The sequence below is a fragment of the Nothoprocta perdicaria genome, unplaced genomic scaffold, assembly GCF_003342845.1.
Source record: "Nothoprocta perdicaria isolate Ctin4 unplaced genomic scaffold, notPer1 scaffold_53, whole genome shotgun sequence".
Classification (NCBI taxonomy): Eukaryota; Metazoa; Chordata; class Aves; order Tinamiformes; family Tinamidae; genus Nothoprocta; species Nothoprocta perdicaria.
This window is the reverse complement of record NW_020455788.1, coordinates 1,368,124-1,392,300: the sequence shown is the minus strand read 5'-3', so window position 1 is coordinate 1,392,300 and position 24,177 is coordinate 1,368,124. Positions and strand designations below refer to the sequence as shown.

The 24,177-nt window shown below is 41.5% G+C and overlaps 1 protein-coding gene across 3 annotated transcripts in view; it reads right to left on the bottom strand.

Annotated features, from left to right (window-relative positions):
• The window catches only part of NRXN3 (neurexin 3), an 826,423-nt gene that overhangs the window by 243,051 nt on the left and 559,195 nt on the right, over positions 1 to 24,177 (bottom strand). The gene's annotated exons all lie outside the window — the stretch shown is intronic.

Genomic DNA, 24,177 nt, shown 5'->3' with positions numbered 1-24,177 from the left:
ACTAACGTCCATCAAGCAGGAGAGTTTGGTCTCTAGACTGATACAAGCACTTGAATCTAAGTGGATATGCATGTTATTCTGAGCATCCTCATGTTCCCACATACATAACAGCAACGGATCCACAAACAAGTCAAGTCACTTGAGAAAGGTTGTCTGTACATATCCTGCTGAACTGTACTTCAGGTGGAAGCTCCTAAATAAATGCAAGAAGCACTTGAGATAAGACAAGCCAAGAGCTCATCACAAATGCCTGATTTCATTAGAGCCAACATCTGTTCAGGCAAGGCCATAATACAGCACTTAAATAAAACACCCCCGAAACACCTCAAAAATACAACATACCTCTCCATTCCCCACCCTAAGAGAAAACAAACAAACAAAAAAACCCCACTGATATCACACAGACAACCAAATTTGACACCTCTTTCAGAAGCACAGGATATAAAAGGAGTATTTGGTAAATCCCCTTGACACAGCTCTGTGCAGCTTAAAACTACCTGGAGTGGGAGATCTTCCTCTGTCTCGACATTTCCTTAGACTTTAGTACAAACTCCAGTATTTCCATAATAATTTTCATAATTAATATTTTTCCTAATTAGCCTTGCAATGCCTTCCTTGACCTTACTTTAAAAAACGAAGTCAGCGCTCTCCATGTAACAGGCTGCTACACTCACAAGTGCCATCAGAGCTCAGTAAGAACAGAGCAAGTGAGGAATTATTGTCGCAGGTGCTGAGCAGAGGAAAAGTTTCCAAAATTCACATTCTCTCTTTTTCAGAGCTGGAAGGATTTTGAGTGTCTCAGAAAATATGGCTGAAAAAACGGCAAGCAAAATTGCTGTCCTCGACCCAAAAGACACAGGCACGCCAGGACCACCATCACATCCCGATGCCTCAGGCACTTGCTGCACCCAAGTTTCTACGCTGTCTTTGCAACGGATCTCAAGCTATAACAGCAAGTAAAAACACCCAGCTCCCAATATACCAGGAATTAGATACTTGTAGAAAGTACAGGGGAAGCTGTGTGCATTTTCCAGGGTAATTTAAGCTATAAGCGATGCTAATTTATTTTTCTCGTAAACCAGCAAAATCAAGCAACTCGTAACAGACCAAGTGTAATGGGATAGATTAGATCATATCTAGGTCATTTTTACACTTGCCTACAAAGCCACAGCTCCACTAAAGCTCTTTATTACCTGAATTCCAAATGAATACTACACATAAATACAAATAATTGATATACTTCACTTAAGAAGTTTCCTCTAGAAATTTCAGTAGACATTACCAAGACAGATGGCAAAATTTAGGCCAGAGAAAGGAAGCAATTTGTGAGCAGCTAAGTGACAGAAAATGAATGCATATTTACTACCTTCCAGGTCTGAGTATATCTACCAGATCATACCCTCAGTAAATTCAAACAAATGTGTCTGAAATCAGGATAAAGTAGAAAAATTGAATCGTAATTCTGAATTAACAAGAGCACACTGGCATACTAGAACAGTGATCATGTATCATTTCTGATTCAGAAAGGTTAGTTCAGCAGAACACAACTTCTGAATTCAGTTTTGGAATTAAAATAAGGGATGCAAGACTACTAAAAAAAATGTAGAAAGGGCTTTTTTCTTCCCCCCTCACCTTTTAAAATAAAAAGGCCTCCCCACATATATCCACAATTTCTTTAAATTTAAGATGACTGGGTAGCGAATTATCCACAGCTTCTCTCCATGCATAGATCTTTCAAACAGCCCACTATGAATTACATTTGAATCCACTTCTGCTTGTTAGTTGGTTGTGTGTTACGTTATACTTTGCTTCACTTTAGTCTGCAAGGTAAAGCAAGATTCCTCACTACTCATTACCACAGCAAGGATCAAGCAAGATTACTCATTACCACTCATTACTGATACCTTCATGGATTAAAAGCCACTTTCCAGAACTATTCCACTATTCCTTCAGAAGCTGCAGAAGCCTTTTTTTTTTTTTTTTTTTAAATAGATTATTGTGCCCTTTAGCAGTAAAGGGAAGCTAAAAAGAAAATTCTGTGCTACTTACCAAGACAATTTCTTTACCTCTCTCAAATCCATTTGGCTGCAGGCAGAGCATGTCAGAGCTCCTGTGAGCATCAATTAGAGCCAATTATATCTTCATAGACCTGTCATGGGGCTTAACTGTTTAATGGAACTCATTTTCTTCTCACAGAGATTTTGCTTTTAAACTTAAGGAAATTCAGGACTTGGAGTTTGTGCAAAGTGATCACTGAGATGTAACAGCCTGAGAAGCTCCAAATAACGTGTTAGGAGCAGCCTGACAGTCTGCAGGTGCTGCAGGAGCAGCCAGGCCAGAATTACCTGCACAGTGAGAGATGGACCAGTGGGTTTACCCACTGGTGACCACTGGTGAGCAGCTGAATACACAGACATTTGGTGGGTCCCTTCTCTTCCATTTTGAAGGTGTAGAGTATACACTGACTAGATGTTTATACTTGACTGCTTTAAACCTTTATGAGGTTTAAAACTGCAAGAGATGAGAAACTTTTTGAACAAAGATTCTACCTTCCTGAAAACTTGACATGGTCCCGACACCTTTACCTAGTTGGCCCGGCTTTAAGCTGAGGACGATAATCAGGCTGCACTATTTTTCCTGCAGAGGTTCCTTATAATTATGTAAAAGAATGTAATATTTTTGTAAGAGGACTGGAAACTTATTTTTACATTTCCTAGTGGGGTGACAAATACAGGATATCAAGATATGCTTTTTTTATTTTTTTTCCCCAATTCAAAGACTTGGAAATACACAAGGAGACTAACTTTATTGCATTTTCCTTATTCATGGATATAGTGTTTGGGTCTTTTTCTTTTTTTCATGGGCACTTGGTGCTACTATATATTTTCTGCTTAGTCCAATAGCTCTGATGAGTCACTTGCTGCACTTCATACACTGGTGGAAAGGTCCTATCATATTTATTAATTAGCATGACCTTCTGCTTTTGAACAAGAAGCTATCAGTCCAGCTAAAGTAAGATTTGCAACAATGACATTTTGTTGTTCTTGGGATTCTTGGGAAGGAAATGAAATTTAGTGTATTTTCAAGCAGTATTTTTAAAGGATGCAATCAGCAGTACCTCAACAAGTGAAACTGTGGGTAGTTAGGGGAGAGAAACATGAGCCAGTTCATATCATGAAGGTGACTTTGATAACAACTGTATTTGGCAGCCTTTTAAAGGGACAATTAAAGAACAAAGACCTGATCGTTTAACGCAGATTGCAAGATTCCCAAAGTCTCAGTAAAGTTGCAGTTCTGACGAACTCACAGAAATCTGAAAATATGGGTGATCCCAATCTCACTGCAGAATCCAGGTACAATTTCCATCACTGGGAAAGCCACTAACAACGGGAATGTAAATTAAAACACACACATGACTCTGTGTTTCTCTCTTAGGAGGAGGTGGGTGCTGAGGCATAAGACACAAAATTTGCTCTAGTGTCATAATACATTCGGGCAATGTAAAAGTATGGATAGATAGATGGATAGATAAAGCTTCTGTTGGATAAGATGGATAAAATAGATTGAAGACTTGGCCCGAGATGAGTCTGAGGAAAGCCTCGAAGGATCTCTCTGTTTTCAGCTCAGTATTCCATGCCTCAGAATGCTAAGTGGGAGCAAACCAGATTAATCAGACCACTGCCCCAAGGATTAAGGTTTCCTCCATATGTTCAGGGCTTAGGGTGAATTTCTGCATATTTGACCAATCAGTTCCCAGTCAGAAAAACAGTTTCACAGCTCTTCAGGCCTTAATGCAGCCAGACAGTTCAACATGTTACTTATTTATGCTAGCTACACTCTTGAGAGAAAGGAGCCATGCTTTGAACACCAATTCTAAGAGCGAGTTAAAGCAAAGAGTACAAGTTGCACAAACTAGAAAGGAGTACCTGGACTCTTCACAAATTGCTTCTGACTATTTATTGCTCTTCCAGAGTTTACCATGCAGCAACACAGACAATAAAACATCAGCTGCTATCAGTACACTGTCAAAAGGATGTGCCCTGTCTGAGGAAAAATGAAGCTTCTGACAGTTGTTTTTCTAACTCATTTCTTCTGGCACATCAAACATGTTGCAAATCCTGTAACAGATTTTTTTGGGGGGAGGGAAAGGGGGGAGTAAAAAATTAAGTATGATAAAAGAATTTGTTTTAGAACAGAGGTGCACCGACAGTGTCCAAATGCATGGAGAACAGAGAATGGTTGAAAAAATTATATCTGGTTTTGCAATGCGCTGCTAAAGAGCATAGGACAATTTCAGTGACTGTTCATTACTTGAAATAATTTGAAGTGTGCCAATTCTAGGTGTACTGAAACATCTGTATTGTCTGGAGAGGTCCTAATGGGCATTCCCAATTTCCAGCCTCTGTATGAAACAGCTTTCTTTAATCATTTCTATGAGTATTACCCACTAATGCACCACAAATAAGCTCTTTGATGGCTTACTAGATACATAACAACATCTCTAACTACTCATGCATACTGAAGCGAAGTAATGCTTGGTAAACATTACCATACCTAAAAAGTACAATTAGAGTTGTACTCGTATCAAACATTTCCTCAGAGAAAGCTACTCTCAAGTAAATCTGATTTTCACAACCCACTCAACTGAGTTACTATTACCAAATCAATTGAGAATTGAGAAAATATCAACTGTTCAAAAAAAGGTAACGATCTTACTGAACTGTTAAGATTTAGAAATGCTTTTAAAATCAAGTGAGACATTGAGAACACAAGTACAGAGCAGTGTGCCACCCCCTTCCTTCTGCTTCCCATGCCCATCACTGCCTCAATGGCAGCCACTCTTGCTTGTCCTGTTGAGAGCTGTCATTCCATTCTGCAACCCCTTGAACTCCAACAAAGGGTTGCTCCAGTTTTATTTAGCTCCCCTTCCTGTCTCAGTTCATGCCATACTAGAACTAAGCTCTTCCTTAGACATAATGCTGGGTCTAAACCTAAATACCAGCCAGGACTTCAAATGGAAAGACTATAGCCCTGCCACCTCTTCTACACATGGCCTTCAAGAATATACATCAACATACTCGTGACTCTTTGGAATAGCCTGTGGAATCAGGGTATCCCAAGGATGCATTTGAGTTACCATGACTTGACTGCACATTAAAAAAATAGTCTAGTCCAAGTTGTATGTCAGCAAACAGAACTAAAGCTTTACCATTTTCTCCTCAGAACCCACCCTCTGGTAGCTGACACTGGCCACATGAGCATGGCACTTGGGCATCTGTGCCACTGGTTCTGTCCTTTCCTTACCCCATATTAAGGAGAAAGACCTACTAGTGTGGAGTCTTGCTTGATAAGAAAGAGGGAAAAAAAAAAAAAAAAGATAAAAACCCAAAAAAAAAGGTTTTAGTGGAATCATCATCTGCTGCGTTTGGCCATTTCGAAGAATTGTCCAAGGAGAAAACAAAGACAGATCCAACACTTTCTGTGAAACGGTGAAATGACTGCTTAAACATCCTTTTACTCATCAAGAGTTTTAAATTGCCTAAGAATGAAGGACACTTAGAGCTGTAAAAAATGCAAAGCTTCCAGTCTAATCCTTGAAAAGTAAGCTCCTGCACTCAAAAGAGTTTTCATGAACTAGCTCTTTTCCTTTCAGGATGCTTGCTATTCTCTCGACAAACCCTCTGAGACGCAGACTGCACACCACACTCATCTCATGCTCTCTAAAAAAGCTGATATTCTTTTATACTCAACTGAAATTCCTTCCCAGTGTTAACTTTTGAAGGAGCTTCCTCTGTGCAAAAAGGAGGAATAGTTAGGAAAACTGCAGGACTAATGAAACTGAAGCAGCATTTCAGATCATTCTTGCTTTCTTTGTCCTCTCCTCCTTTTTTTTTTTGTTTTGTTATTACAGTAAACTAATAGAACTTTTCTCCCAGTATGCATTCATAAGCCAAAAACTAAACTGGACAGTATGCTGCTGCTTATTAGTTACATGGTATTAAAGCAATTGGAAGAGGGAAAAACTGGGAGAGGAAGGAGCACAGTCTAAGATGTAGGGATTTATAGTTTGAGTACAAACCAAATCCACAGCCCTGGAAAGGTTGATTTTTTTATTTATTTTTTCCCTAGAAGCTGAATTTGCCATGGGACATACTGCAGATGCTGATCACATCCTCAGGAGCAATTTAGGAATTAGTTGCCAACTAACAGGGACTGAAGATGACCCTAGGCTTACAGGGGATTATGTTTAACCAACATAAGCTTAACAGATTCCAGGTGAAATTGTTGTAAAACACTGTCACAACTGTAATTTCGTAAAAATTGTTGTAGCGGTATAGACCAGGATCTGTCACTGCTTTAGTGCCAGCTCTACAGGGGTACCCAGAGAAGACAAAGCAGAGCAAATGTGTTTCCTGTAAGTACTAACTTGTAAGCTTCTCCAGCAATTGCCTGAGCCTACATGGATTTAGTTTACACAATAACTCCAAACACTTGCCCAGTCTCCCCTGAACCCATTTTTAGTTCTAAATTCACAGCAACGATTTGCATAACTCTGCTCAACGCAGGAAGCTGAACACAGGCCAGGGGTAGGCCAAGGGCAGGCCAAGGCAGCAAAGCACAAGAGCATCCTGTGCTGTATTAACAGGGCCACAGTCAGCAGATAAGTGATTGTCCTCTTTCAATCAACACATGTTAGGCTGTTTCTGGAATATTATGCCCAGTTTTAGGTCAGCCCATACAAGACAGGCATTGACAACCTGGATGAGTTCTACAGAGGGCTACAAAGACAGCCGGTGAGCTGAAGTGTTTGCCCTGAGAGGACAAGCAGAGGGAATGGGGCCTGTTCAGTCTGGGGCCGAGGGAAAAAACAAGCACAAAACCCAAACACGCAGCTCTGAGGGGATCTAATCACAGCTTTGCAGCACTATGAGAAGGTTATCAAGACAGGGACAGGCTCTTCATCATAGTGCATGGTAGGAGAACTAGAAGGAAGAGGCATAATTTAAAAAAAGAGATATTCTGACTTGATATAAAACCAAAACTTCCCTCACTTACCACCCTGTCCTGGCCATGAAGAGCAGTCAGGGAGCAAAACAGGTTGCCCAGGGAGGTTTTGGAGACTCCCTGCATGGAGATTTTCAAGACCTGATCACATAAAGTCATCGTCAGAGGTGACCCTGTGGCAAATAGAGGTTGCACATCCTGAGGTCCCCTTCCAACCTGACTGAAGAGCCACCACTTCAGTTCAATCACGCTAAACCTCCGCACTAGAAGACAGTGATTTGTCCTTATCATATCCTCTCAGTGTCAATCTTATTTTATAGACTTATGACACTTCCTTACCCTCAAGACATCTCTTTCAAAGAGACCACTTGTGCCAAACTCGGTTCCCACACAGCTTCAGGCAGCCATACAACCAGTATCAGCCTAGAAAAGGTCCACAAGGACAATTCCTCCAGGCCTCTTCTATATGCCATAGGCCATAAAAAGCATTCTATAATATGCACTTCCCCTAACAAATATAGAACATTGCAGAAAAACAAAGGACTTAAACCGCAATGCGCCAGCGGAGATTAAAAGCAGTCAGACGTTACAACTGAAATTGCTGGAGTTTGCTGGGTAGAAGTGCCCAGAAAACCTGCAGGGGACACCGACAGGAACAAACACTGTAAAACAGAAGAATCAAAATGAAAACAAGCTAGCAGACACATGATCTCAAAACACACAGTGTGGCTCCACTAAGCAAGGAGATCAGATTTTCCTCCAGCAGAGACAGAATTGTTACAGTCAATAGATCTGGCCCTCCACCTACCCAAGGACAAACCGAAACAAAACGCTATCTACTGAATTCACGATGACATCAAGCTTGTCCTTTAAGTCAAATAAGGCTGCCATAATTTTAACTGAAAACTGCACCCTGATCACAAAAGGCTGCTTTGTTCAAATAAACGTTAAACCTGGCTGTCCATCAACACCAGTCCGTCAAATATGAGATGGGAGAACAAAACAAAAACCCACAACAACCCAGACTACTTAGTACCAAAGCTTTCAGTAATTACTGTGATCCTTGCAGGACTAGTTTAGGAGCACCTGTATTAGCAACCCCATCACCTACTAGTCAGGGAGACTTATTAGGTGCAACCATGGCTCTATTCAGTAGTAGGAAATAGAACTAGTTCTTAGCTGCATCCTGCTGCTGGAGCGCTGAAGTCTGAACATGATTTCTTATTTGCTGGCATTTCCTGATAAAGGAGCCCACAGAGAGCATGTCCTTGGAGGAGCCCACAAGGCAGCACGCCACAGGAGCAGCACTCAGGCTGCTGTGAGCAGTCAGGAGCATGGCAGGTTTCAGAGCTCATTGGGGGCCTGGAGGAAGCACAGGGATATTACTTGGCCACAGGAGTTTTACAGAACCTCAGCAGGGTTCAGCAGTGGCAAAAAGGCCTAGATACAGCTGAGGATGGATGCAGGACAGCCTGCTGCTATGGATCTCCACCCATTCAAATCCCCAGCAAATAATTCCCCTCTCTTCAGTCTTAAATTACGCCTCACTCCATTAAAACAAATAAATCACGGAACTGCTGTTCCTCAGTTTTGGTGAGTCACTTCAAGTTTAGGAAATGTCACCTAAAGATGTCAGCTTGCACACTGCTATTCCCCTGTCCCCACTGCCACCACACAAACACATGCCTTATGAGAGAGTAATTCTTTCTTACCTATCTCTTCTCCTTTCATTTATCCAGAGATATGAAAAGCAGAATAGAAAGTACAACTTACATTCATGGTCTTCAGAGCAGGAGATCAAAATGTAATTTTCAGGACTGAGTGCATGAAAATTTGGGTAAAAGTTTTTGGTCATTAGCTATTCTCCAGAGCCACAGAATATAACAAGTTCACCTAATCTCACAACTAAAACAGCAGCAGAGCTAGGAATAGGAGGCAGATTTTCAAAGATGTTCAAACATTCTGCTAGTCATTAGCATCAGAAGCATGCTTTTCAAGTGAATTTCCTAATCAATCACTACCTGTTTTGCTTTGGTTCACTGAAGAACAGTTTCCAAGTACACAAACTCGATTTAAGTAAAACTGAATGGAAAGATACGATCTAGCTGTTAAAAGTGATGAGCGCAGAGCACCAAACTACAGCTAGAAAAAAACAAAAGCTCTAAAGGCTTTTGGAGGCTCCAAAATGGCCCTCAGTATCAATTTTTACTCAAAAAAATACCAAAAAACCCTCTTACTGTATTATACTACTTGTTACTATGGCCCAGTCTTTTATCATTGAACAGGGCTACTTTGGTCTATTTGAGGACAACTAAATCCAGAACTCTTAGCTTTTGACCTCACATCAAACACCACATCGTTCCTCAAGACTACTGGAACACCAATAATGGAAAGAAATGCATATTTAGAGGCTTGCTGTTCCAAGGGCTCTCTAAACTTGCCCAAGGTCACAACACAGAGCAATTCTTGGACACTGCCTTCTCTGCTGAACAAGATAATCGCTGTTCTTTCCTCCCTTCTCTCAAAAGCATATCAAAAGCTAATAAGATAGAGGAGTTCTTAAAGCATTCTGTAAGTGATATACAACTTCTCTTGCCACAGCCTTCCTTTTTTGTGACCATGAAAGGAAAGCCTCCATTAAGAGAAGTGGACCTAGGCGAGCGTTATACAGGCAATCTGTTAAAAAGTACAGTGCCAAAGTAAAGAGATGAGTGTAATGGTTGTTTAATCATTCTCACCATGAAGTGCCAATTCTTTAGTCTCTTATGACATTCATGAATGATGCAGAGGGCTAGCATGATGAATGCAGAGCAATTCCGACTGACAGATACTTTTAGAGAATTTATATCCTTCCCCCACTACCGGGACAAAAGGGCTCTTGAGCTGAGTTATCATTTGTTCTATGAGAGGATTTACAGTCTTGCCAGCAGCTCCTTATACCTTACTCTGTAAAGCATTTATTTTGATATACTGATTGTGACCATTCAAGAACAACTGTATCTGAAGAAAGTCTGCAGGGAAGAAAGAAAGAATTAGAGTTGTTGTGAATAACAAGCTCACCTTGACCTGGGACTTGATTCCCCTCAGCTTTATAGAACTGCTTTAGTAGCAGTTCTATCCCGGCATCCTCTACTATCCTAATTACCGACATCTGGGGCAAGGGAGACATCTAATCTTTCATGCCTGGCAAGGCAAGAACAGAGAGAAGCTCGCTGCAAACAACAAGCCAGGCCTTTCTGAGCATCTCACTGGAAACCTCTCCTTTGTCATGCAGCAGCTTTCATGCTCCACAGGAGTGGCCTGCAGCTTGCACCAGCAGCGCAGGCATGGGATCATTTGGCAGAACTGCCTCCGGGTCCCACATGGAGAAGCCAGGGAAACTGATGGTTTTAGCCTCAGCAGCACCGGGCAATTAAGGGCCATTGCCACAACAAACACATTGCCACCAAACGAGGATGAGGCACAGGAGGCGTTTTGGCCTTGCACAGACTGACAGTCCCACGCTTCCTTCCTCTTGTGGAGATTGCTAGAGGCTCTTCCAGCTTTTAATACTCAGTTCAAAAGTGAGTTTGTGTCAGAATTGCTTTCCGAGAAGCTCGGCAGTAACAATCTTGATTTAAAAACGCGTCACTGCCATCACAAAGGCCCAGAGCCTGTAACCTTTATTCACATGCAGCAATATCCTCACTTAGGTGAGGCAGCGCTGCGGAAAGGCCGGAGGCTGCTCACGTGGATCTAGTGCTCAAAGCGAGTGCCCTACACGTCACATTACAAGTTTTAGGTGAATTCAACCACAGCCATGACACACGAATGATAAATTACTGAGAAAGCTACAGATAATAACCATATGTCCTCACAGAGATCATTTCTACATATTTTACCTCAGTATATTTTTCCACCTATATACAGTTCGTGATCTCAAATGGCCTGACATCTCCATTCTTGAAGAGGGTTTATGGAAGCTGCAAGGAGGAGGTTACCTTACCCGCCTCTGAAATGCATCCGTCATCACACAGGGCTAAGGCAGGTCTTTGCATAGCATCTGTCCCCATGAAAACAGAGGGAAGGAACTACTTAGAGCAGCAAGTGAAGGAGGTATGTAATGGGTTTTGTGAAGAGGTTTTAGTGAGACAAGTTAAATTAATAAGGCTGAAGGAACAGTTAAAAGCAAGACGACCAACTACCCTAACCTCATTTCTTACTCTCACCGAGAAGCTTCCATTGATAAAGATTTCCTTCGTTCAACTATTTCAAACATATATTCATCCCCATCTCCAAGTACTGACAGTCAATGTTTTAGTTTCAGCCTATATTGCTTAAACTGTCAATGGCCTGCTATAGTCCCCCAAAATTATTTAATTACTAAATCGTATCTCTGGGGGACAACATAAAAACGCTCTTTCTGGTACAACTTCCAGGGTGCCAAAGGCACACAATTTCACAGAAAGCTCAGTTCTGTGCTTTCTAAGGAGGAGAAAAGTCTCTCAAATAAGCTGCAAAAATAAATCCCAGTATATCTTTCTTCTCTCCTGTGCTGTAAATGCAAACTATTGATTTGACTCTTGCTCTTTCATGCCTTTCACACACTTCAATAATACAGAGGATTTGTTCTTCATCCTTTCATCTCTAGGCCTGGAATGCCTCTTAAGCCCCAAGTTAAGGGTCACTTATTCTTCCTCACGCGGCACCTCTCATATCCTACAGAGCTCGACAAGTGACAGCTAGAGAGCAAGCAAGAGAGCAAGCTCACCTACCCTCCTGAATTCTTTGAAGGGTGGGAAAGAAAGTAAGATGAAATTTTTATAAACCCAGGTTTTCAAACTTTACATCACTTATGTTTGGTCTTTTTGAAGCATCTTTCTGAATGAGATAAAAATAAATAAGTAAAATCTGGCCCGAGATGAAAAGCAACTTCCAGTGTCTGCAGCTTGCGTTGAAGTTGTATGGGCAGCACTGAACAGTGCATATGTATCTTAGCTACTAGCAGCATTGTATTGTATGCAGAAAGTGCCCTTATGGCCCTCCTCACCAGAAATACCTAGAATCGGAGAAACATAGAACAATTGGAAGAAACTACCAGAAGTCACTTTGCTCATCTTGTCTCCAACTCAAAACAGGAGCTATAGATCAACTTGCTCAGGACCTTATCCAGTCAAACTGTGGACACTTTCAAGGAAGATTTCACAAGAGCTTGTGCTAGCATTCGGTCCCACTAGCACTAAAACCAGCATTTTTTATATTCCATCTTGTGCCTGCTCCATCTTTTCTCGTCACTGTGGTTCTCTGAGTCTGTCAGTCTTCTCCATAGCCTCCTAGTTGAGCAGTTAAAGACTACAGCAGTATTTTCCCCTTTTTCTTCAAAGGACTAAGCAAACCACCTCTCAGCTTCTCCTTACAGATCACCTTCTCTAGCAGTACAGATCACATTCTCATCACCTTGCTGGCCCTCTAGGAGACTTTCTCCAGTGTCAACAGCTGCTCATACAGTGAAGTCCAAACTTGGGCACAGTATTCTGACTGTGGTCTCACAAGTGATCACTAGAAGGCAAGAACCCACTCCTTCAACCTGCTGGCCGTACATCTGCCAAGACAGATCACCAAAGCTTTTGCTGTAGGGACACCCTGCTGACTCCTTTCCTGCAAGGCCAGTTCCCTTTTGGTCAGGAATCTGCATGCCCTGCTGCACAAACATTCTCCTTCCCAGGAACCTAACTCCCATGTCAAAAAAGTTTTAGTTTTATTTTGTTCTTGATAAAACACTGCTATGAGACACTCAAAAAGTCCATAGGAGGTATGATCTCTTCAGGAAGCCCTCCCAAGATGTCATTCTGACAGCCGTATCTTCCCTTCAGTACTGCTTAAATATGAGAATGGATACTCTGAGCATCAGAGAGAAGATTCTAGGAAAATCCATTTTCTTTTCAGTGACCACAGAAGTGTAGGCTGCTATACGGAGTCATCTTTCACTGTTCAGATGCTCACCAGGATTCTAAAAGGTGGCCTCCACAGAGGCGAACTTTAAAACACGTAACATACTTGTACATTAAATTCATTCCTTTTAATATGTAGTGAGCTTCTCTGTCACTTTTCAGAATTCTTAAAATTATTTATATTTAAAGGAAAGCCTCTGGTTTCTTGCTTATCCATTCTCTCCATTTGATCTTCCATGAAAATTGTAAGTGCTCAAGTGAAAGGATCACATTATTTGGTGCAATAAAACTGATGAAGTGGCAAACATAAGGAAAGAGAATGGCATCCTGATCTTGCAAAAGTTTAAGTCTAAAATAATTCATCTTAGGTCACTGACTTAATTCAAGCGTATTTAGTTATGAAAGAAAACATGCCCAATTACAGCACTTCAAGGCAACATCTACTCAAAGCTTAATTCTTATTCAAATATAATACTTCTGTAATATATCATATGGGGAAAAATGAGGAAAAACAACTGAAAAACTGAAGTTGATACTAATGGAATTTTTCACCTATTGAAGAATATTTAAGGACTTCTGTCACTCACATTCTTCAAAAAGAACAGCATGTGCCACTGGTACTTATGATGGATCTCACTCTAAGCAATCTTCACAAAACGCTACCGGAGTAGATTTAAACAAACTGAAGCAGTATAATAGACGTTTCTGCCTGCTTATTTTGGCATTAGGCATGTTCTAGTGACAACCAGTTACTGCCATGGCAGAGCAAGGGGAAGTTGAAGAGTTACTGTTCCTTGGGCAGAAACTAGACCATCCATCAGAAAAACCTTAAAAAACAAACAATGTAGAAGGGTTATACCATTTTACCTTCTGAGATAGATCAAGTGGATACAGACTGTGAAAGAATATACGGCTGTTCTGTTCAAGTTAATTTGCACAGCAGCAGCTAGAGTTAAGCCACTCCAAATAGCAGAAGTAAGGCCAAATTAGGTTTCTCTCACCTGCCTCCTTGGAGATCAACCTATCCACGTATTACCCAACTATAACTACACTCACTTTGAGCATAAGAACTATTTCTGGATTCAGAGCTAACAACCACACACGAAACGGCAGCTCCTGTAGTCACTAGTGAAAGAGATTATACCAAAAACAACAGTTGACTGTATTCCATAAATACTTGCAAATAACATCACACTTGCTCATTTTCCACGCAGAACAGACCATGAAAAAGCTCTTTGGTAGACAGAAAAGCATTGGATTTCTTGACACATCTCTGGTAAATGGCTCTGCAGAAATACCAAGAGGTCAATATAAGTCATATCAAGAAAACAGGGTTTTTTTGGGGAGGGTTGATCTCTCTTTCTCCCTGCCCCAGAAAGTTGTCATAAAAATTTCCCAAGGCACATGGTTCCGGGTTATCATGATGACAATTCTACACACTTGCCCAGGGAAATTAAAAACTCAAGAACTTTCTTTCTCTGCCCAACCCTGCCCAATTGTAACAGAAGGTCAGTGCCTGGCTTAGCTTTTAGGAGCATATGCATTTCAAGAACCAGACTATCACTTAGCCCTTAAAGTATACAGACTGCCATCACTAAGTGCTATGTAAATTACAAAACTCTATTTAAGTGTGCGTTCTTAGTGCAAGCGCATTGACATAAGTCTTTTTTATTAGAAGCAGAAAGGCTGGGGAGGGAGCATCCCTCAGCACAAGAGCAAGGCTCACTTTTACTCCTCCAGCAACACCAACATCATTTATGCTTGAACTTACGTTTATTGCTCCTTTGATGCTATCTTTTGTGAGCAGGAAGGAAGAATAGTCTCAATATCCTTTCCTCCAAATCCTCTATAACGACAAATCTTCCTAAGACCCACAAGAAGCGAGTTATGAGCTGATGGCTAGGTAAGAGGCATTTAATCAGAGTGCAGTGCCTGCGAGTTCCCAGGTAGCTGTGTGTACCACTTAAGGTTGGTCATTGATTAGACTCTCTAGAGACTACTGCGGTACAATCTAAACAAAAATGTTTGTTTTAAAATAAACCCTTTCCAGCATCATGAAATCACGTTCCTCTTGAGTCCAGGCACACAATTACTGCAACTCCCATTTTTCCTTTCCTTTTTTCCCTTTTTCCTTCCGAAGTTGGTTTTTTTTTTTTTTGTTTTGTTTTTTGTTTTTTTTTGTTTTTTTTTTAAACTACATCTCTTTGCATCTGGTTTGACTTTTCAGGGTATTATCTCCAACACAGCAACTGAGACTTCTCATCTGTTTGTTCAGTGCTTGCCCACGGGGATCCCTATAATGGAGGTCTTTTGCTAACATCACTATGCAATCTGGTCAGGATCAGGTCAGCAGTCAGCAATGAAACAGGCTTCTTACAAGTGTGTATTTTTTCTATTAACGTGAACTCAAATTAACTTTTCTGCTCCAGTACAAGTTACCCAGGACTAAAAGGACTGACTGATAAATGAGATTAAAAAGCTATACACTGTACTTATACCTTATCTGAGAAAGGTGTTTAAAAGATGTCTATTGTGAGAAGGGAGATAAACATTCAGAGTGGCAAAGGGAAATAGCTAGCACTAATGAGATGAAACTAGAAAAAGGAAAGTCAGATGAAGGAATAAAAACACCCACTACTGTCCCAATTCCAAGGCAGACTTCCACATGACCATCCCTCTGGTTTCAAAGTCGCAATACTTGAGCCTATCAAAGTTTCTCACCTTTTCACCAAACAAGAAAAGTCTTGCAGAAGTGTCTAGAAACTTCAGAGGGCCTCGAAACCCCAGGCCCAACACTACCGCTCTTCCTGGTGAGCGACACACACTGCTGTAGAGCTACGGAGTACAGACCTGTCACCACAACATCCCAGCGCTGCTCACACACTCACATCAAATTCAACATCCCTTCAAACGCCACCTCCAACACCCCACAAGCCAGGAAGCTTTAGCTTTAAACAGGAGGTTTCTCCTATTGAACTCGAGTTTAGCTGTTTCTCCCCCTGCCAGAGGCATCTCCATGGTGACTGAAAGACCTCCCGAGAGGATAACAAATACGGAAAGTTTTCCTTCAGAGCAGTCTCCAGCTGTTGCAAACTTTCCCCATTTATCTCTTCACAGCCTCAATTAGAGCAACTGCATCTTGGAAGCGATTTCCTCCTCCCTCCTCCCGAAAAAGCTTTGGTCCACCTGTCAATTGGCATCCCAGCTTCATTACTCCTTGACAGCTCACGATGCGGCTCCGCTCCCCTGGCAAATTACTCCTAATCAATGCCTTCTGCAACATTATCTGCTCAGCTCTGCAACGCTCAGGCGCATCCCGCCCGGCACGCCAGGAAGGGCCAGAACAACTGCTGCCACCCCGAGAACTCCCGTGGATCCGGACCCAAGGCCTGGTCCCAAGGACCTCGGCTCACAGGACAGCTTCTGGATTTGCTGCTGCCTCGTGCTGGAACCCTGGGTAAGGGCCCTGCCTGTCTCTCCTTGTTGCAAAGCAGAAAGCAAAATGCTTCTCTAGCTTTACCAGGTGCTTGGAGAGGTGCTGGTGGAAAATACTGTATGTATAAAGGGTCTCCTTTGGTTTGATGCTGTTGACTCTAAGGCTGCCAGAAAGGAATTATAAATAGCTGCAAAAACGCGAGTTTTTTATAATTTGTCAAAATGCCAAAACACATTGAGAGTGCGAGTGAACATGAATATGATGGACTCATCAACTGACTGCTTCTGAGGGATATGGAGCACAAAACGGCACATGGCTGAGATTTTAAACATTTTTCTTTTTTAGTACATTTAGAACTGATTGTTTCCTCAGCTGATACATCTGCTGACCAGGTACAGCACAGGGCCTGTGAAGCTACAGGGGTTTCAGCTAAACTGCCTCCAACACCAGTGCTGCACTGAACTCCTGGGTTCAACCTACACCTTTTCCAGTTGCTGGGAACTGCCAAATGAATCCCAGACTCACCAGTTTGGGCCTCTGTTGTGCACAGACACAGCACTAAGCCTTACGGGTTAATGTCATAACTAATGTCCTTGTTGGGGAAGCAGTGTTTGTTCAGCTTTCTTATCCACAAGGAAACAATCCTCCTCTGCACTCTAGAGAACACTGCACCAAATGCACTGCAGAAGAGAAAGATCAGAATTAGGAACTTTATTTATTGGAATATGGAAGGAAAGGGAACCCCACCATTCGATCATTAGAAAATTTTCTTCCCACTTCACATGAACTGAAACATCTCAACATTATTCCTCCTCTGCTCTGCCCCTCCTTTTCCTCTTCCAGCAGCACTCAGCAACCCGGAGGGCGTATGCTTGTGGGCATCGGCAAGCATGTGACAAGTGTAAAGGATTACTACAGACTGACTGAATAAGCCATATGCCAGTCAACGTTACAGCTGGGGAAAATCGCATGCTTTGTAATAATATCCGCAGAGACAAAGGTTTATGGCACACATGCCTTGCTACCCAGTGAGTTACATCTCACTTGATATCAAAGGAAAGAGAAATAATACATTCCTTTTCAAATTGTGTTATTGGCACACAAAGAAACGGCCAGAAACTACTCATTAAGGGCACTGAAGGACTCATGGGAGTCTCACGCAGCACAAGTTTAGAAACAGAACCTGCCCCTGCCTTTTAAGCAAAATGTTTTGTCATCTCTCCTTTTTATTGAGAAAACCATTAAGAGAAGATGATAATACCATCTTATAAGAGATGATTTTCAAGCAACATACTACTGCAAGTGCCGTCTTGCAAAAGAAAAAGTAGAAGCAACAAGCTATACAATAATTACAAAAATTGCAGTCAAAATATGCTGCTCAAGAGAAGAAAGGGTGCATACAAAAACGCACTGAGCTGGAAACTATGCTGCAGAGCCCTGCAGCAGAGTGGTCTGGAACATCTAATTAGCTATTGCTGAATGGAGAATTATTTTAACTCCAAGTTTTCCTTTTGGGCTCATTGTAGATGTTTTCATTAGAGAACAACAAAAATGGTTACCAAATCAAAACAGAAAAAATGAACGTATATGCATGCTTTAAAGAGATGTACAACTAGTTTACCTGTAATACAACAAGGTTATCTGCACAGTCTAGAAGAGGCTCCCATATTGGTCCTGAGGCTCTTTCTCAAGTCTGGGACTTGAGATCAGTTTTCCAAACAGAAGCAAGTTATGCCGCAGCCCTGGAGGAAAGCCCATCTTCTTGGGAAAACAAAGACTATTAAGAGCCTGGTCACAGTCAAAGAAAATGTAAACCTATATTTTATTTTTTTACATGGAGACTTTATTTTCCTCCTGTTGCTCAAGCCTGGATTTGTAAAGTCTCTAATGTATGACAAGCCACATGGTGTACATTCTCTGTTCAAATACAAAAAAATTCATCTTTATATGAAAGAGGGGAGGAGATCCTCACATTTGTTATAAAACATCTAAAGCTCTTAAGCTTTAGCACTGTTGGATCAAGCGCAACTCTTCTTGATGAACTAGTCAGAGGTCATATACATTGCTTAGTGACCAGACCAAAATGCCTTAAAATAATAAAATGAACTGTTATGTTCAAGTTCCAAAAAAGTAAATGTGACATTCTGGGTATCAAAACAAAATAGTTCTCTTACTCATTCTTTTAAGACTAGAACTATACATACAAGTCCATGTTTCTGTTTATAACCTATATAAATGCAGTGGGATTCACTCATGAAAATACTAAATATGCTCAAATACCAGTATCTTTATATCCCTATAATTTCAGGGTTCTTTTAATTCATATATGCATATGCTTTAATATATACATTCAGAGACCTATACCAACATTCAGACAAGCTCGAAAAGTTTGACAGCAATTTGTATTTCTCAAGTTTTTTAAACCAGCAAGTAGACCAAATTCTAACACGAAGCCTTAGGACATGGCTCGATCTGGGACACATCTAATTTAACAAAACCAAAGCAAAGACCTACCCCTCTTTCAGATTACTTTACAGAGGGCATCAATCAGCCTGTCACACGTGCCCAACTCTAGCAATGATGCTTAGCTCGGAGCAAGAACCAACTGGTTCATGAGCAAGGTCCCTGGACACTGCTAATAACAAGACTGAATATCGTGTTCAGCCATTTGGACATGTTACAGATATGCAGCTGTGCCAGGAAATATCCAAGGTATGGAAAGGGACAAAGTCATCCTACCAATGGAAGCTTATCATGACATGCAAGTCTTTCTAATCACGCCTCCAACTTTTGGAGGCACGAGGCCATTAACCAACCATGCACAGAAAGGCTTCCCGTGCCTGACAAGGCCTAAGCTTATAGGTTTTGTATCTCCTGGAGGTACAGTCAGCACACACAACCTGCAAGCGAAGCAGGGAGCTCCTACAAAATACTGCCTTGAGAACCAGCGATACTTTCCCCAGTTGAGAAAATCATCAGCCTTAGGGGCTGTAAGATTACTAAAAACAGGACCTCATACTAAATACCTTAGTTTACTTAAAAACTGAGGAGCTTCAGGAAGTGTTATATGCACGTGCTAGAGCAGAATTAGGCGGTGTGTTCCGAACATTCGTGTCATTCTGGTCAAATGGGACTCGCACAGCGCCCGCGTCCTGGGGAGCTCACGTGGGGCCCCCAACACAGTGCACCTTCCTGCTGCCATACACAGAGATTCATCTCGGATCAAGTTGATTGCTTTCACCTGCTCATTAAAAGCCATTTAAAATCATATTACTGTAGCCTAAATCACCTGCAAGGCTGCTGAATATCTCAAAAAGAAACATTCCCCCCAAACACTTGCTTCAACAGACTGCAAATACAACAGCAGCATCACCTGGGAGCTAAAATATAAATTTCCCTAGTAGGAGAAACAATGCAATGTTGCATTTACTGATATTTGCCACTAACCAAGCTACAAAAGTTTTACAAACTTGCAAGTCAGGAAAGGATGAAACATATGGTCTTTGTTTGATCCAAAACCTACTGAGATCAAAAGCTTTGAGATGGTACATTGAGTGGTTGGGAGGCGGGGGGAACCTTCAGTAAGTCTCTAATTTATTTCTCATTTTATTAAGTAAGCCTTCATGATGAAATTACTTAAGGCTTAACAGGACAAAGGTTTGTAGAACCCTGATGACGACCACATTAATATACAGAGGGCTCAAACATCTTCTGGGGTTTATCATCTCTTTAACTGCTAGCAGTGCTATTCACCCTTATTTAACTAACATCTGCTAATAGAGGATTCTAGCCAGAGGGATACAACTGCTCAGGATATCCTCTGAGTTCAGCTCTTACTTAATTGCATATTATCAACCATTCCCTGGAGATCACATTTAATAGAAGACGAACCTGTTTCCACGAACAAACTTTCTTGAAAGCATCGTGAGATCTGCGAGCCCTTACAGAGGGCATTGATTTGTGTAACTTGACATTCCTTGTGGGAATCCCGCTGCTCCATATGGGGTCCCAACAAACGGTCTGGGGGCAGGGGATTTACATATACACACAGTGAACACTTACAAGGTTGCTTTGAAGAAAGATACATTTGCTGGCTCGATGCTGAATTTTTTCATTTCATGTAAAGATTAAAATATACCTTTTATAACCTTTGTTATTTTATTTTTGTTCACTTTTATTTTCTTTGTTGCTTTAGTTTTCCAACACATTGCCCAGTGACATCCTGGTCCCTGGTATGGACAAGCAACACACACTCTGCATACACCTCAACGCTTGCTGAAGTGTCTAGGGAGAAGACCATCTCAGCTCCTGTACTTCAAGTGCACAGCGTTCTCGACCACAGCAATTATGTAACATGCTCCAGCATTTAGATGATGGGACCATTCAGATGGTGGGGAGAAAAAAAAAACCAAAGTCTTTAAGAAAACCCATTCATACAGCATTCAGGGAACTATTATGCAAAGAGCCTGAGAAATCTCTTTCTCAGAGAAAGCTGCGAGCCTGGCCCCAGTACACACTGGTTTGGCAAACTCTTCTTGTAGATTCACTCTTCAAGGCTGTTCAGCTTGAACAGTCACAACTGTGTGTGTGTGTGTGTGTGTGTGTGTGTGTGTGTGTGTGTGTGTGTGTGTGTGTGTGTTGAGGCACGGGGTAGAACACACAGGAAAGCACACAGGAGTGAAATTAAAGAAGGCTTGATAAACTACGTTCAAAACAAGAAAACTCTCTAGAAGGCCCCTGCTCCACTGGTTTATTGCAGCCAAGTAAGACCACAACTTTCCATCTTTCCTGCTATCGGCAGGGGGGAGGGAAAAAAAAAAAATAAAATAAAAAAACCACTTGCAATTTCACCGCAGTGAGATCTTCTTTCTGTCAGTAGTTTGCTAGAGGAGCTGGCACACAACCAGACAAACCTCTTTTACCAGGCTTGGTGTCTAAAATAAGAAAACAGACCAAATGTTCTGCTATTCCAAAGGTCTCACTTTTGGCCTTCTGCATTCCTTTCAACATTGCTCAAGAAATACTGATTCCAGTAACAATGTGGAGAATAGACAGACTTGAAACTTAAAAGGAATTTCTTGCATGACTGTGTCAGCAAAAGCAAAGACAATTCTTTTCTCCAACAAAATGGTTAGTAACCACTCTTACTATATTGCTTTTTATCTATATGTTTTTATCCATTGGGAGATTCTAAAATTGCTTGAAAATTCATTAACAATGACATTTAGACAACAAAAAGCCATTTCAATTCAATTAAACAAACACAGTGTGTTAACCTTCAGTAAAAGAAGTAGCCACTTATTTTTATAGGCTGCTGTAAACAGATTTCTAAGCTTCAAAGCCAAGATCAATAAAGCTTCTGCAAACAATAATCATCTCACACACACTCCATCGACAGCTGCTCAGAAAATATAGTCCGATTCAAAAGGTCTTGGTGATTGGGCATTTTCCCAGTCTTTTCCTTTTGCTCTCTAACATCAGAGGGTGAAGGCAAAGACCTTGGTGAACTCCAGAGCAGCAGCAGCTAAAAGGAGCTGCCCCCTCACAGGACAAGAAAGCCGCCTATGGGAGAAAACCTGGGAGGAAAAAGTGAAGTCCACTCATGTTGCATAACCACTGAATAGTGATGAGGCACAAACATGTTGCCCAAGACTCCCTCTACACTATAACCACACAGTAGGACAGATTGCTCTTTAAAACTCAGGATTAGCCGTAGATACTGAATTAACATAAATGGAAACAGAGAACTTCTGCTCCACCACAAAACAGGCGATCACGTGGCAAGCTCTGCCCACCAAACCCTTGCTCCCTTCCTACAAACTCATTTTTTAAAATTACACTGAGCAACTTGGGAGCAGCAGCTCCTCAGTTCCTTAATCCTTCAACAAATGCTGCCAATGCAAAGGCCAGCTTTACTTTCTGCTCTCTGCTTGGAAATACATACTCACAGCAGTGAAAATGCCAGATTCTGGCTCACATCCTCAGCAGCTTCTGAATTGCCCATTTCGCTTGGCTTTGCTGTTCTTCTGGACAGAGCCTGGCAATGCAGTGCCTGCAAGGAATCAGCAAGGCAATTTCTTCAAGCAGACTGTGATGCCCAAAACACTGCAGCAATAGTGGGCATTACACCAGTACAATCCATCAGTATAGTCCAGTTGCCAGAAGTTGCCTGACCAGGAAACACACAACATGTAAGATGTGGATAGAAACTCATCTGCCATGTGCTCAGATGCTTTAAGAATCATTATCTAGGAACCTTGGGGTGACATATCAATGTATTATATCAGTATATCAGACATATCAGTACTAGTTATGTATTAGATACTAGTTATCTATCTAATATGGCCAAGTATCAGAATTTTAAGATGCTTATTCATTTTTTTTCTCCATTCTCAGAGAGAAAGGTCCATTCCCCAGAGAGAACGGATGGGTAAGCGCAAAGATCTGCCTACCTTCTCTCAAGTGTAAGATACAGGATAGAGAGGAGAATTACTACCGTACCCAGGGACAGCTCAGAGATGGTCTCACTGAAGATGATGAAATCAGGTTGCTGGAGAGCTACTGGGAAAAAAGGAAAAAAAAATACCCTTGTCTTCAAGGCTTGGCTAAACCGAGTGATGGAACTGAAGGACTTCTAGGACTCCACTGAAGTCATTTCAGCTACTGTTTCTCAAAACTTGGAGAAAACAAGACAAAACAGAACCAGCCGCTCACACACACTCCCTTCCCTGCCCAGTAGCTCCCTACAGTGCTATACAGAGCATGACAAGGTGCTTTATATATGTTAAGAGAGGTATCAACTGCACGCCTGTCAAATGCTATCCATCAGTATGCCCCACTGTATCAGTTTCACTCTGTCAGTGCTCAGGGCATCAGGCATATTAATCTGATGTGATGAGGTAAAATATATTTTAATTGCAATGACTAGAGATGTCAAAAGAGCTTATAGGATACACAGCCCATCTTCCTGATGGAAGGGGAGCATTTCTACTGGTGGCCAGCTTTCAAAGTCATTTAGCATCCCTGTACATTTGGAGTGCAAGCAGAGAGTTCAAAATTATCCTAGTTTTGCACAGGTGAGAAAGTGATGGCAGAATTTGCCCCTCCTGAGTGTTTTAACTGATTAAGTATATGCCAGCATGCTGACAAAGGACCACAATCCCAATTAAGATGCTCCACACAAGTTAGTTAAGGCTACCTGATTGGCAAACATCATTCTGCTCAATACCTGCAGCCTGCCAGTAAAACAGGTTTGGTACCTGCAGTTGCTTCTAGTTTGTATTTATTGCATCTCCACAGCAGTCTCCAAATCCATTTTCCATGCACAAAGCTGTCATCTCATCTTCCAGAGAAGACCAGCAGCAACCCAGCATTTAGGGAATCAATCATTAACAAAAGTTGCTACCTACAATCTTATAAACAAAACCCAAACAATGAACCAGCTAGGGTGGATTCCCATTTAGGTTCATTCCCAAATTAGCTTGAGACACATCAAAAGAGAATGCATCACAGGCTACAGATAAACAATTCATATAGGTATTCCAGAGATAAATATACACTCACAGAAAGCATTTTTTGTTCCTTTCTCTGAGCGATATAAACCACTGTCAGATGTAGTTTGCCACTTCCAATACAGGTAAATTACTCCAGATCAGCACTGCTGGGAAGAGGGCAGTGCTCCTAACAGCTGGCAGTGCTACTTCTGCTTTCAGGGGCACTCACTGGAACGTGAGCTATACTAAGTATGAAAGCAACTGCACTGTCTCTAGTAAACAGCATTTGGATTTCCTCATAAGAAGTAGCAAG